Source organism: Elephas maximus, chromosome 10, assembly GCF_024166365.1.
Source record: "Elephas maximus indicus isolate mEleMax1 chromosome 10, mEleMax1 primary haplotype, whole genome shotgun sequence".
Taxonomy (NCBI): Eukaryota; Metazoa; Chordata; class Mammalia; order Proboscidea; family Elephantidae; genus Elephas; species Elephas maximus.
Window position 1 is genome coordinate 35,768,320 of NC_064828.1, and position 15,517 is coordinate 35,783,836.

The 15,517-nt window shown below is 43.4% G+C and overlaps 1 long non-coding RNA gene across 1 annotated transcript in view; it reads right to left on the bottom strand.

The window, feature by feature from the left end:
- Positions 1 to 15,517, bottom strand: part of LOC126083911 (uncharacterized) — a 33,946-nt gene that overhangs the window by 17,041 nt on the left and 1,388 nt on the right. The window contains exon 2 of the long non-coding RNA XR_007518891.1: positions 14,504 to 14,641. This is a non-coding gene — a long non-coding RNA (uncharacterized LOC126083911). The remainder of the gene's footprint in view (positions 1 to 14,503; positions 14,642 to 15,517) is intronic.

Sequence of the window (15,517 nt, forward strand, 5' to 3'; positions counted from 1 at the left end):
CATACAATATTTGACCTTTTGTGATTGACTTATTTCACTCAGCATACTTTCTTCAAGCTTCACCCATGTCGTAGTATGTATCAAGACTTCATTTCCCTTTCTAGCAATATAATACTATTTTTAGTTTCTGTTCTACCTCCTAATTCTGTGCCTGGGAACTTAAAAACTTGTGAGTAGCCATCTAAGATGCAATAATTGGTCTCTATTCACCAGAAGCAAAATAAGAGAGACCCAGGAATCAGAGAAGGAGGTGGACTACAGGATTAATGGTATCCATGAACTACTGCCTCCTCTGTCATGAGATCAGAAGAACTGGATGGTGCCTGGCTACCATTACCAAACATTTTGGCATGGACACAATAGATGGATCCCGAGTTTCAGTTTGTGGTGGTGGAAAAATCACGTTGATTAAAAGATAGGAAGCTTAGTGGGCAGTGAGATTATGTTATCGGGGAAAAACAATTTGGAAAAGGAGGGTTAAAATGGCTGCACAACCTAAAGAATGTAATCAGTGTCACTGAATTGTACATGTAGAAATCATTAAATTGGTGAATGTTCTGCTGTGTATATCAATAACGGCAAAAAAATCAAATAAATTAAAAAATATATAATATTATACCAATTTACTGGATTGTCCCTGGAAGCCACGGCCCTTTGAAACTTTGAACCAAGAAAATGAATCCTGTGAGGTATTTGGTCATATCTAAGCGGTATCAGTTGTTATAGCCTCTTTTTTTTTCTTTTGATAAAGTTGTAGTAAGATTATATATGACTTCACATTTGCCAATTCGTTGTTTTTCTTGTGTACAGTTTAGTGATATCATTTACATTAGTCAGGTTATACAAACTTCACCCCTATTCAATGCCACTTTTCTTATCACCATAAACGAAAAGTCACTATTACCTAGTGTCATGGATTGAGCTGTGTCCCCCCAAAATATGTGTCAATTTGCTAGGCCCTGATTTCCAGTATTGTGTTATTTTCCACCCCTTTGTAATCTGATGTGATTTTCCTGAGGTGTTGTAAATCCTGCCTCTATGATGTTAATGAGGCAGGATTAGAGGCAGTTAGTTAATGAGGCAGAACTCAATCTACAAGAGTAGGTTGTGTTTAAAGTTGATCTCTTTTGAGATATAAAAGAGAGAAGCAAGCTGAGAGACAGGGGGACCTCATACCACCAAGAAAGGAGCAACGGGAGGAGAGACCCAGAGTTGCCTAGCCAAGAAGCTCCTAGCCCAGGGGAAGATTGATGACAAGGACCTTCCGGAGAAAGCCTTCTTCTGGAGCTGACGCTCTGAATTTGGACTTCTGGCCTACTAGACTGCGAGAGAATAAACTTCTGTTCGTTGAAGCCATCCACTTGTGGTATTTCTGTTATAGCAGCGTTAGATAACTAAGACACCTAAAGAGTGATCCCCCCAACCCCGTAACCACTAATAGTATTTAGAACAGTCTTAATGGAAGGAAGAATTTCCTCCTTAGGTCTTGATATATTTGTATAGCAAAAGGTGTACCTTCCTCTTGTTTATATTAAAAATTTTATAGGGTAGTACCTGCCCATTAAAAAAAATCTAAAGGAACTATAAAGGGTCCTTAAATAGAAGAAGTACAGCCAGAATGCTCCTTAGAGGCAAGAACGGCGGAACTGTGTTTTACATACTTTGGATGTGTTATCAGGAGGGATCAGTCCCTGGAGAAGGACATCATGCTTGGCAGAGCACATGGTCAGCAGAAAAGAGGAAGACCTTCAATGAGGTGGATTGACACAGTAGCCGCAATCATGAGCTCAAGCATAACAATGACTGTAAGGATGGCTCAGGATCGGGCAGTATTTTGTTCTGTTGTGCATGGGGTTGCTATGAGTCGGAACCGACTTGATGGCACCTAACAACAACAACAACAAATATACAAAAATATTCACAAATCTACTCTTAATAAGAGAAATACAAATTAAAACTACAGCAAGATACTATTTTTCACCTACAGAGAGGCAAGAATTGCAACATTTTTCAATGTACAGTGTTGGCCACTCTCATACCCTGCTGGCACGTCCTCACAACCTCCAAGGGCAGCAATTGACAATATCTATCAAAATCTTAAGTGCATATACTCTGTGACCCAGCAATTGCACTTTTAAGAATTCATTTTACAGACCTATCCTACACGTGCTAAAAAAAAAAAAGAAAAAATATGAAGAAGGTTCTTCTTTGCAGTGTTGTTTGTTATGGCCCATTGGAAATAACCTAAATGTGGATATTCATACAATAGAATACTATCCTCAAAAAAAAAAAAAAAAAAAAAGGGAGGGGATAGAATTAGGCACATCTATTTGTACTTGCCACCAACTATCTGTCAATTTGTCATACTGTAGTGACTTGTGTATTGCTATGGTGCTGGAAGCAATGCCACCAGTACTTCAAATACCAGCAAGGGGAGTTAACTAACCATGGTGGACAGGTTTCAGTGGAGCTTCCGGTTAAGATTGTACCCAGTAACCTAACTCTCATTCGTAATCATATTATTTGTAAAGATACTTTGTAATATATTTTCAGTTGATTCTCTTAGGTTCCCCCCCCAAAAAATAATCATTATTTACACATATTGATATATTTTGGAAACTTTAGTGGCAAAGTGATTAAGAGGTACAGCTGCTAACCAAAATGTCAGCAGTTTGAATTCACCAGGCACTTCCTGGAAACTCTATGGGGCAGTGTTACTCTGTCCTACAGGGTCGCTATGAGTCGGAATCAACTCGAGGGCAACAGGTTTGGTTGTTTGGTGATATATTTACTTAATTTATTTCTCTTATCTAATAATGATGACTAAAACTTAAAAAACACCTTGTCATTGAGTCAATTCCAACTCATAGCGACCCTATAGGGCAGAGTAGAACTGCCCCATAGGGTTTTCAGGGAGTGGCCGGTGAATTTAAACTGTCAACGTTTTGATTGGCTGCCAAATGCTTAACCTCTGAGTCATCAGGCCTCCAATAATGATAACTGTTGTTGTTAGGTGCCATTGAGTTGGTTCTGACTCATGGCGACGCTATGTACAATGGAACGAAACACTGCCTGGTCTTGCACATTCCTCACAGTCATTGTTGTGCTTGAGCCCATTGTTGCAGCCACTGTCTCAGTCCTTTACATTGAGGGTATTCCTCTTTTTCACTGATCTTGAATGATCTTCAGCAAAATCCTCCTTGTGTGTGATATTAATGATATTGATTGATAATTCCCACCTTCTGTTGGATCACCTTTCTTTAGAATGGGTGGGTACAAATATGGATTTCTTCCAGTCAGTTGGTCAGGTAGCTGTCTTCCGAATTTCTTGGCATAGACAAGTGAGTGCTTCAAGCTCTGCATCCCTTTGTTGACACATCTCGATTGGTATTCCATCAATTCCTGGAACCTTGATTTTCCCCGATGCCTTCAGTGCACCTTGGACTTCTTTTTTCAGTACTGTCAGTTTTTGAAATGGTGGAACATCGACCAATTCTTTTTGGCACAGTGACAGTGTGTATTTCTCCCATCTCCTTTTGTTGCTTACTGCATCATTCAAAATTTTCCCTATAGAATCCTTCAATATTGCAACTCGAGATTGAATTTTTTCTTTGGCTTTTTCAGCTTGGGAAATGCTGAGGGTGTTCTTCCATTTTGCTTTTCTATCTCCAGATCTTTGCACATTTCATTATAATACTTTACTTTGTCTTCTCGAGTTGCCCTTTGAAATCCTCTGTTCAGCTCATTTACTTCATCATTTCTTCATTTTGCTTTAGCTACTCGACTTTCAAGTCTCTTCTGACATTAATTTTGATCTTTTCTTTCTTGTCTTTTTAATGACCTCTTGTTTCTTCATGTATGATGTCCTTGATGTCATTCCACAACTCATCTGGTCTTCGGTTATTAGTGTTCAACACATCAAATCTATTCTTGAGGTGGTCTCTAAATTCAGATGGGATATGCTCAAGGTAGTACTTTAGCTATCATAGACTTGTTCTGATTTTCTTCAGTTTCAGCTTGAACTTGCATATGAGCAACTGATGGTCTATTCCATAGTTGGCTCCTGGCCTCATTCTGACTGAAGATATTGAGCTTTTCCATCATTTCTTTCCACAGATGTAGTTAATTTGATTCCCGTGTATTCCATTTGGTAAGGTCCATGTGTATAGTTGCCATTTATGTTGTTGAAAAAAAGGTGTTTTCAGTAAAGAAGTCATTGGTCTTGCAAAATTCTATCATGTGATCTATGGCATCATTTCTATCACCAAGGCCTTATTTTCCAACTACTGAGCCTTCTTCTTTGTTTCCAACTTTCGCATACCAATCACCAGTAATTACCAATACATACTGATTGCATGGTCCATCTATTTCAGACTACAGAAGTTGGTAAAAATATTTAATTTCTTCATCTTTGGCCTTGGTGGTTGATGAGTAAATTTGAATAATAGTCATATTAGCTGGTTTTCCTTGTAGGCATATGGATATTATCCTATTACTGACAGTGTTGTACTTCAGGATAGATCTTAAAGTGTCCTTTTAGATGTTGAGTGCAATGCCATTCCCCTTCAAGTTGTCATTCCTGGCATTGTAGACCAAAGATTATCTGATTCAAAATGGCCAATACCAGTCCATTTCAGCTCACTAATGTCTAGGATATGGACGTTTATGTGTTCCATTTCATTTTTGATTTCCAATTTTCCTAGATTCATACTTTGTACATTCCACTTTCTGAATTATTAATGGATGTTTGCAGCTGTTTCTTCTCATTTTGAGCCAAAAATGGCTGCAGCAGTATATTGACAGGGAACTGCCAGAAATTCAGGCTGGTTTCAGAAGAGGACGTGGAACCAGGGCTATCATTGCTGATGTCAGATGGATCCTGGCTGAAAGCAGAGAATACCAGAAGGATGTTTACCTGTGTTTTATTGACTATGCAAAGGCATTTGGCTGTGTCGATCATAACAAATTATGGATAACTTTGCAAAGAATGGGAATTCCAGAACATTTAATTGTGCTCATGAGGAATCTTTACATAGATCAAGAGGCAGTTGTTTGGACAGAACAAGGGATACTGATTGGTTTAAAGTCAGGAAAGATGTGCGTCAGGGTTGTATTCTTTCCCCATACCTATTCAATCTGTATGCTGAGCAAATAATATGAGAAGCTGGACTATATGAAGAAGAATGGGGCACCAGGATTGGAGGAAGATTCATTAACAACCTGTGTTATGCAGATGACATGACCTTGCTTGTTGAAAGCAAAGAGGACTTGAAGCACTTACTAACGAAGATCAAAGACCACAGCCTTCAGTATGGATTGCACCTCAACATAAATAAAACAAAATTCTCACTACTGAACCAATGAGCAACATCATGATAAACGGAGGAAAGATTGAAGTTGTCAAGGATTTCATTTTGCTTGGATCCACAATCAACAGGCATGGAAGCAGCAGTCAAGAAATCAAAAGACGCATTGCATTGGATAAATCTGCTGCAAAGGACCTCATTAAAGTGTCGAAGAGCAAAGATGTCGCCTTGAAGACTAAGGTGCGCCTGACCCAAGCCATGGTATTTTCAATCGCATCATATGCATGTGAAACCTGGACAATGAATAAGGAAGATCGAAGAAGAATTGAGGCCTTTGAATTGTGGTGTTGGCGAAGAATATTGAATATACCATGGACTGCCAAAAGAATGAACAAATCTGTCTTGTAAGAAGTACAACCAGAATGCTCCTTAGAAGTAAGGACAGCTAGACTGCGTCTTACATACTTTGGACATGTTGTCAGGAGCGATCAGTCCCTGGAGAAGGACATGATGCTTGGCAGAGTACAGGATCAGCGTAAAACAGGAAGACCCTCAACGAGGTGGACTGACACAGCGGCTGCAACAATGAGCTCAAGGATAGCAATGATTATGGGGATGGCTCAGGACCGGTCAGTGTTTCATTCTGTTGTGCATGGAGTTGCTATGAGTCGGAACCGACTCGACGGCACCTAACAACAAGAACAACTACAGTGGAGCTGAATGGGCCCTGTGGTAGGGGCCAAGTGGTGGCACTCGATCAACAAAGACCTTGTGGGTGTGATTACTAAAATGGACAGCAGAATCAAAACAGCAATCAGAATAGTCTGACTCATATGGATTTATGGCATTGGCTACTTATTTACGGTGTCTAGATGGGAAATCTACTTAATATTTTCTTGATCTGTATAAGCGGATCAAGTGAACAACGGTCTAATTTGAATCACTAGAATAGAGATTCACAGTCCGTCAATCAATTCTCAGAATTGCGGCCAGACTCACAATCCCTTGAATGAAGGGGAGGCTGGATCCACGTAAGGAAGGACCCTGCTGCACTGCCAAAAATTTATACTGTTAATCTTTCTCCAAGCCTCCCCCAAAGGGATCAGCAGCCTTTTACAAGAGTCACTGTTCACTGAGGAAAAGGAAATAATCAGAAATTTCAGGAATTACTGGACACTGGCTCTGAACTGGCAGAAATTCCAGGAGACATAATTCTAAAACGTCACTGTGGCCTGCCACTGTGAAGGTCAGATTATTAATGTAATTTTCGCTCAGGTTCATGTCACAGTGGGTCTGGTGGATCCTCAGACTCATCCTGTAGTGATTTCCCCATTTCTGAATGTGTAATTGGAATAGATATACTCAGCAACCAGCAGAAGCCCCACACTAGATCCCTGAGAAGTAAAGTCTATTATGGTAGGATAAGCCAACTGGAAGCCATTAGAACTGCCCCTACCGAGGAAAATAGTAAACCAAAAGCAAGACTGCATTTCTGGAGGGATTGCAGAAATTAACACCACCATCAAGGGCCTGAAGGATGCAGGAGTGGTGATTCCCAAGACATCTTATTCAAATTGTCTATTTGGCCTGTACAAAAAAAAAGATGGATCTTGGAGAATGACAATGGATTATAGTAAACTTAACCAGGTTGTGACTCCGATTGCAGCTGATATTCCAAATGTGGTTTCATTGCTTAACCAGATTAATACATCTCCTGGTACCTGGTATGCACTTATCTGGCCAATGCCTTTTTCTCGATTCCAGTTCCAAAGGAACACCAGAAGCAGTTTGCCTTTAGCTAGCAATGCCAACAATACACCCTCACTTGTCCTACCTCAGGGATATATAAACTTTCCAGCCCTATGTCATAATTTAGTCCACAGGAACCTTCATTGCCTTCTCTTCCATAAGACATCACACTTGTCCAATAGGTTGATGAAATTATGCTGACTGGACCTAGTAAGGAACAAGTGTCAGTGACTCTGGAGTTATTGGTAAAATAGTTGTGTGCTAGAAGGTGAGAAATTAATCTGACAAAAAATTCAGGTGCCTTCCACCTCAGTGAAATTTCTAGGGGTCCAGTGATGTGGGGTGTGTCAAGGTTATTGCATCTGACTTCTCCCACGACTGAAAAGGAGGCATAATGCCCAGTGGGCCTCTTTGAATTTTGGAAGCAACATATCTCTCATTTGGGTGTGCTACTCTGGCCTATTTATCAAGTGCCTTGAAAAGTTGCTTGTTTTGTGTGGGGCCCAGAACAAGAGACGGCTCTGCAATGGGCTCAGGCTGCTGTACAAGCTGCTCTGCCACTTGGGTCATATGATCTGGCTGATCCAATGGTGCTTAAAGTGTCAGTGGCAGATAGAGTTGGAGTCTTCAGCAGGCTCCCTCCTATTGGGGAATCACAGTGCAGACCCTTAGGATTTTGCAGTAAATCCCTGCCATCCCATTAACTAGATAGTAGGTAAGTAGTAACTTTAGTGAAGGGTAAGACAGTATACAATATTGAGAAAGTCAGCACAACTTGACCAGGACAAAGTCATAGAAGCTTCACAGACAAACCCAAATGCCCTGAGAGAAAGAGCTACTAGGCTGAGGGTTGGGGACCATGGTTTCGGGGGACATCTAGCTCAAATGGCATAAGATAGTCTGTAATAAAATTGTTCTACATCTGACTGTGGTGAGTAGCATCTGGGGTCTTAAAAGCCTGCGAGTAGCCATCTAAGATATATCTACTGGTCCCATCCCAGATGTAACAAAGGAGAATGAAGAAGATCAAAGACACAAGGGAAAAATTAGTCCAAAGGACTAATGAACCACAACTACCACAGCCTCCACCAGCCTGAGCCCAGAACAACTAGATGGTGCCTGGATACCACCACCAACTGCTGTAACAGGGATCATGGTATAGGGTCCCGGACAGAGCAAGAAAAAAATATAGAACAAAATTCAAATTCACACACACACCAAAAAAAGAAAGAAAAAAAACCAGGCTTGCTGGTCTGACAGAGACTGGAGAAACCCTGAGAGTACGGCCCCCAGACACCTTTTTAACTCAGTACTGAAGTCACTCCTGAGGTTTACTCTTCAGCCAAAGATTAGACAAGTCTATAGGGCCAACAATAGCAGACCTGAGGAAGGGGCTTCATAGTTCGATTCATGCATAGAAGACTAATAGGCACACCAGCCCAGTTGCAAAGACGAGAAGGCAGGAAGGGACAGATAAACTGGATGAAAGGAAACAGGAAATCCAGGGCACAGAGGGGGAGAGTGTTGACACATCTCAGGGTTGGCAACCAATGTCACAAAACAATTTTATTAACTATTTAATGAGAAGCTAATTTGCTCTGTAAACTTTCACCTAAAGCACACACCCATACACACACAAAGCCCTGCCATCCTCTGCAGATAGCTACTCTCCTTTTGAAAAACAGCTTTTGGCTTGTTACTGGGCCTTAGTAGAGACTGAATGCTTTTCCGTGGAACACTAAGACACATGAGCTGCCCATCATAAACTAGGTGTTGTCTGACCCACAGAGCCATAAACTTGAATGTGCACAGCAGCACTCCATCATTAAATGGAAGTGGTATATATGAGATCATGTCCAAGCAGAACCTGAGGGCACAAGTAAATTGTATGAGGTAGTGGTCCAAATGCCCATGGTTTCCATTTCTGTCACATTACCTACCCTCTCTCAGTCTGTACCTATGGCCTCATGGGGAATTCCTTATGATCAGTCGACTGAGGAAGAGAAAAGTTGTGCCTGGTTTACAAATGGTTCTGCATGATATGCAGGCTCCACTTGAAAGTGAACAGTGGCAGCACTGTAGCACCTTTCTAGCATCTCCCTGAAGGACAGTGGTGAAAGGAAATCCTCCCAGTGGGCAGAACTTTGAGCAGTGCACCTGATTGTTCACTTTGCTTGGAAGGAGAAATGGCCAGATGTGTGAAAGTATACTGACTCATGGGCTGTGGCCAATGGTTTGGCTGAATGGTCAGGGACTTGGAAGGAATGTGATTAGAAAATTGGAGATGAGGAGGTATGGGAAAGAGGTATGTGGATAAACAAACAAACCAAAAACAAGCAACAAAATGAAACAAAAAACAAACTCATTTGTGTTGAGTCAATTCTGACCCATAGCAACCCTATATGACAGAGTAGAACTGCCCCACATGGTTTCCAAGGAGTGGCAGGTGGATTCGAACAGCCAACCTTTTGGGCGGCAGCCTGAGTGCTTAACCAGTGTGGCACTATCTCTCTAAATGGGCCAAAGAAGTGAAGATATTTGTGTTTCACGTGAATGCTCTTCAAAAGGTGACCTTGGCAGAGGAGGATTTTAACGATAAAGGGAAAAGGATGATGCATTCTGTAGAAACCAGTCATCCTCTTTCCCCAGCCAGTCCCATCATTGCCCAATGGGCTAATGGACAAAATGGCCATGGTGGCTGGATGGAGGTTATGCATGGAGTCAGCAACATGGGGTTTCACTCGCCACGGCCTACTTGGCTACCATCACTGCTGAGTGCCCAGTCTGTCAGCAGCAGAGACCAATACTGAGTCCCCAGTATGGCACCGTTCCTCAAGGTGATCTGTCAGCAACCTGGTGGCAAGTTGACCACATTAGACCACTCCAACATGGAAACAGAATTGTTTTGTTCTTACTGGAATAGACTGCCTTCCAAAACTACCATGAGTGGGCTTACAGAATGTCTTAACCACTGTCATGGTATTCCACATAGCATCACCTCAGATCAAGGGACTCACTTCATAGCCAATGAAATGCAGCAATAGGCCCATGCTCATGGAATTCACTTGTCTTACCATGTTCCCCATCATCCTGAAGCAGCTGGCTTGACAGAGCATTGGAATAGCCTTCTAAAGGCACGATTACGGTGCCCGCTAGGTGGCAATACCTTGCAGGGTCGGGGAAATGTTCTCCAAGAGGCTTGATATGCTCTAAACCAGCCTTCAATATATGGTGCTGTGTCTCTTATTGCCAGGATTTATGGGTCCAGGAATCAAGATGTGAAATGGGAGTGGCACCACTCACTAATACCCCTAGTGACTCACTCGTAAAATTTTTGCTTCTTGTACCTGCAACCCTATGCTTTGTGGGTCTAGAGGTCTTAGTTCCAAAGACAGGAATGCTTGCACTAGGAGACACAACACTGCTTCCATTGGACTGAAAGTTAAGAATGCTACCCAGCCACATTGGGCTCCTCAGGCCTCTGCATTAACAGGGAAAGAAGGGAGTCATCATACTGGCTGGTGTGATTGATCCTGATTACCAAGAGCAAATTGGATTGATGTTACATAATGGAGGTAAAGAAGAGTATGTCTGGAATGCAGGTGTGCCCTCCTGGTGTCTCTTAGTACTACAATGCCCTGTGATTAAAATCAATGGAAATCTGCGGGAATGCAATTCTGATATGACTACTAATGGCCCAGACACTTCAGGAAGGAATGTTTGGGTAGCCAGGAAAGAGCCATGACCAGCTGAAGTGCTTGCTGAGGGCAAAGAGAATATGCAATGGGTGGTGTAAGAAGGTAGTTTGAGATACCATTTACTACCATGTGACCAGTTGCAGAAACTAGGACTGTAATTCTTATGAGTATTTCTTGTATGTGTGCGTTAGATATTTGTGTTTTCTTCACTTATAAATACGTGAACAGGGCTAGTGAGTTTTTTTGTTGTATGTGCATTAGTTGTATCATGTTAGGTGCATGTATGACTTTATAATTGTCTTTATTTAGAGATTATGTATAGTTTAAGGGACAGCTGCCAAGTTGACAAGACGTGGACCGTGATGGTTAAAGTTGTGTGTCATTTTGGCTGGGCCACAGTTCTCAGTGGTTTGAAAGTTATGTAATGATGTAGTTATCCCCCATTCTGGGAAATAATGTAATCACTTCCATGATGTGGTCTGATGTGATCAGCCAATCAGTTCTAAAGGGAGTGTCCTTGAGGGCATGACCTGCATCCGATACATATGGACATTCTGGCATCCGGCTTGTCATTATCTGATCTCTGATTCTTGGGTCTTGAGCCACTGGCCTGCTGTATTGCCTATTTTGGTATTTGTTGGCTTCCACAGCCTGTGAGCCAGCAGCTGGCTGTCTTACCTGCTATGTTGGCCTCTGTAGCCCATAAGTGAGTGGCCTGCAGTCTGACCTGCCGATCTTGGATTCATCAGCCCCTGCAGCTATGTGAGTCAGGAGAAGCCTCCAGCCTGACACCAGACCCATGGACTTGGTACTTTTCAGCCTCTACAACCCCATGAGCCATTTCCTTGATATAAATCTCTCTCTTTTTATATATACACGCTTCACTGGTTTTTCTTCTCTAGAGAACCCAGCTAAGACACCCAGGCTGACCATGGCCTGGTGTTCCTGAGACTGATGAAGCACTTGTGCAGTGCACCTATCCAGGCGCCATTCTTCTCCATCTTCTGGAGAGATGACTTAGAGTTTTAGACTTTTGCACTGGGGGACATCTTAGAGATTCACCCAGTCCAAAACTGTTTCTTTCCTTTAGACAGGACTGTTCCTGAGAGAGAGGTAAAAATTGTTGTTAGGTGCCATCAAGTTGATTCCGACTCATAACAACCCTATGTACCACAGAAAGAAACACTGCCCAGTCCTGCACCATCCTTACAATCATTGTTATGCTTGAGCCCATTGTCGCAGCCACTGTGTCAATCCATCTCATTGAGGATCTTCCTCTTTTCCACTGATCCTGTACTTTACCAAGCATGATATCCTTCTCCAGGGACTGATGCCTCCTGACAACACGTCCAAAGTACGTAAGATGCAGTCTTACCATATCTAGTAGGAAAATAACATTTGTGAGAGAAGAGTAGGAGAAATTAGTATGATCCCAGTTTCCTTGGGCCTCATCAGCCTGTAGGTGTAAAGGAAACATGGGGTATATTTTCTGCGTGCTCCCAGTTCTCCTCTTTGCTCTTTTCCACTCTGCCCTGTGCCTAGGAGCCTGACCTAAATGGACTGCCTCAGCCCACCTTCCTTTCCCTTTGGCTTCTGACTGAGTTTGGCCAATGCCAGGCATTAGCAGGAAATTGGAAGGTAGGAGGAGAGGTGACATATGCTCTCCTGGCTACCTCCAAGCTGGACCCCAGCCTGCATATCTTTTTCTAAGGCCACAGCTCCTCTCCTGTGGCCTTTTTTTACAACACCATCTCTTGCCAATTGGTTGATTCCAACAATCACTTCTTCCCTTTGCCCTTTCAGGCCTACAGGTAGTAAGGATACTAGCCCCAAGGTACTGCACCTTCTTTTATTAGTTTTCCATAACCCTGCCCACGTCTCTGTAAAAGGTCCATTTTTAAAACTTCTATCAGTCACCCCTTTGGAAAGTATCCTGTATTTCGTGCTAGGACCCTGACCAATAAGGGCAATCGCCACTAAGGTAGTAATTCTGGCTCTTGACTCATTGCAACCACCTTATGCCTGACCATTCTATGTGCCCTTTGGGAAGCCACTTTTGTTCTGATGGAAATCCTCCAGGAATGAAAGCTTCTCAAGCATTTTGCACAGTCAGGGAGAAGCCTGGCTTCCCTCTGGGTCACAAGGACACAAAAGGCCCAAGCAGGGGTGACTGGATCCCCACCCCCATCCCAAGGAGCTCAGACAAGAACAGTAAGTGTGAGCTGGGTCGGGAGATATTTGAGCGACAGAACTGCCTCTCCCTTTGGAGTCTTAGAGGGATAAGGATCTATTTATCAAGCTCACAGTGCAGGCTCCATGAGCTTTCTCCATGGAGGCTTCTCATTCCTCAGGCAAACAGGCTCCTGGCAGGGTGTGCTACCCCGTTGCCAGACATGCCTAGACAGAGCTAATTCTTCTTAGACTTGAGCTGGGATCCTTCTATACAAGGTTGGAAAAGTGGATTTGGGCCAGGTCATAGAAGGCCTCCAACACAAACGAGTTTTAACCTAATATTTTAGCCAAGGAATCACTGAATGTATTCGTGCTGGGGAGAGATCTGGATCAGAAAATTGCTAAGAGCTTAGCTCGTTCCCATCTCAGAACCCTCTCCCTCTAACTGCAATATCACTTCATCAGCGAGGTGCCTGACAAGGCACTCTCGGTTATCTGTTTTGTTTTATTTCTAGTATTTATCATTCCCTGAAATCACACTGTTTTCTTCTTTCTGACCCCAACCACCGTAAGGGCAGGGAGCTATCTGTCTCATTCCTTGTTATATTCCCAGGGCCTGGCTCATAGTCAATACTCAATAAATGTGTTGAATTTGTTGAATGAGTGGATGAATTTGGTCTGATGATGAAGTTAGATGGGGAAGCTGAAGCCTGGAGAGGTGAATGGACTTAGCGACCTGCTGAAGGGTGCACAGCTCATTATTGACTAAGCTGGGATCAGAACCAGGCTCTCTAACTAAATCCACCACATCACGGTGGAGAGGCGGGAGGTAGAGATGGGTAAGCAGGAAGGGTGAGGAGAACCTGGCCTTGGAGCTAGGCTGGTGGCAGGTAGATGGGAAAGGATTAGAAAGAGGGGGCTTCTGGGAGGGTATGGTGACACAAAGGAGCTCTGGTGGCTCAGTGGTTAAGCCCTTGGCTGCCAACTGAGAGGTTGGCAGTTTAAACCCACCAGCTGTTCCATGGGAGAAAGATGTGGCAGTCTACTTCTGTAAAGATTACAGCCTTGGAAACCTTATGGGGCAGTTCTACTCTGTCCTATAGGGTTGCTATAAGTAGGAATCTACAGTAGTAACAGGTTTGGTTTTGGATGGTGACACATCAGCCAGAGCTGAGGTGGGGAGAGAGACAAGATCTGGGAGAGAAGAGAATTAACGTGTGTTGAGTATCTCCTCTGTGCAGGCACTGTGCCATGTACCCTACCTGTGCTTTGATTTACAGCCTGTGCTATAGGTATTGGAGTTCCTGAGTGGTGCAACAGCTAATGTGCTCAGTTGCTAACCAAAAGGTTGGAAGTCCAAGTCCACCCAGGGACACCTTGGCAGAAAGGCCTGGTGATCTACTTTTTAAAAAAGCAGCCATGGAAAACCCTACAGAGCACAGTTCTACTCTGACACACATAGGGTTGCCATGCGTCAGAATTGACTTGATGACAACTGATTGCTAAAGGTATTATTAACCCCATTTTTATGAGCCAAGGAAATGGTGGTATAAGTTTTAAAAAAAAAACCTCTTTTACCTACTTACGAAGTTCCTGAGTTCGAAACTTGACCTCTTTCCACCCTCCACATGGCCTCTTTGAACATAGGATCAAGCCTGGGAGTTTTTCTTCAAGATGGCCACTGTGTTTGTGGTCCAGTCAGTTGGAAGAGGGCACCTAGAACAAAGCATTTATTCAGGGGAGGGGTGGGGAGCAGGGATATGTGGGTCTCACCTTGCTTCAGAGGAGAAGTTGAAGCACAATTAGGCATGAGCCTGTTTTGATAAAAGGAGAGCAGTCAGAGGTGGGCAGAGTGGGGGAGATAATCACCTGGGCTAAATACCCAAAGTTTACTTTGAGGGTCTTTGGTTCAAACCTCTGTAGATGGCAGAATAGGGGAGTCAGATGGGGCAGAGCAGAAGGCTTTTAAGCCAGAAGTGACATAGGTCACTTTTTCCTTTTCTGAATTTAATCTAGGGAGAAGATGCGGGGGTGGATGGGGCGTGGGTGGGTCAGAGTCTGGTCTGGACTAGGGGTAGTGCGAGCCCTTCCTCCTTTCCCCCTAACTGGGCTCCTTCCTTGTAGTGATGCGCTCCTGGCCCCTTGCCTGCACACAAACACATGATGGCCCCGCAGCCCAGATTTTCCATGGCAGGCCTAATTTAAAAGTCACTGCCCTTTGTTCCCATAAGTACACTTGTGCCTGTCAGACTGTGGCTCTCGATTTTGGTTTGGAAAATAAGGTCATAGGGCCCAGGACTCACCTCTGCCCTCCACAGGGCTAGGTTCTGTTCAGGCTGCAGGGCTTTCTTTATAAGGTGTTCTTTGTGCTGAGGGAGCCTTAGGCCCAGGTGTGCAGGTGGCCTCCCAGTCCAGGGCTGGTCCCAGACTACTGATGCCCATTAGCCTGCTGAGTGTCAAGGGTTGAGGGAGACCTCATAGGTTATACTATGGACAAGACTCACTCCCATCCTAAAGCCTCCCCTCACAGCATAACTTAGCTTGCTAAAAAGGGCTTTCATAAACAACTCCAGTCTTAGAACTCCGACACCC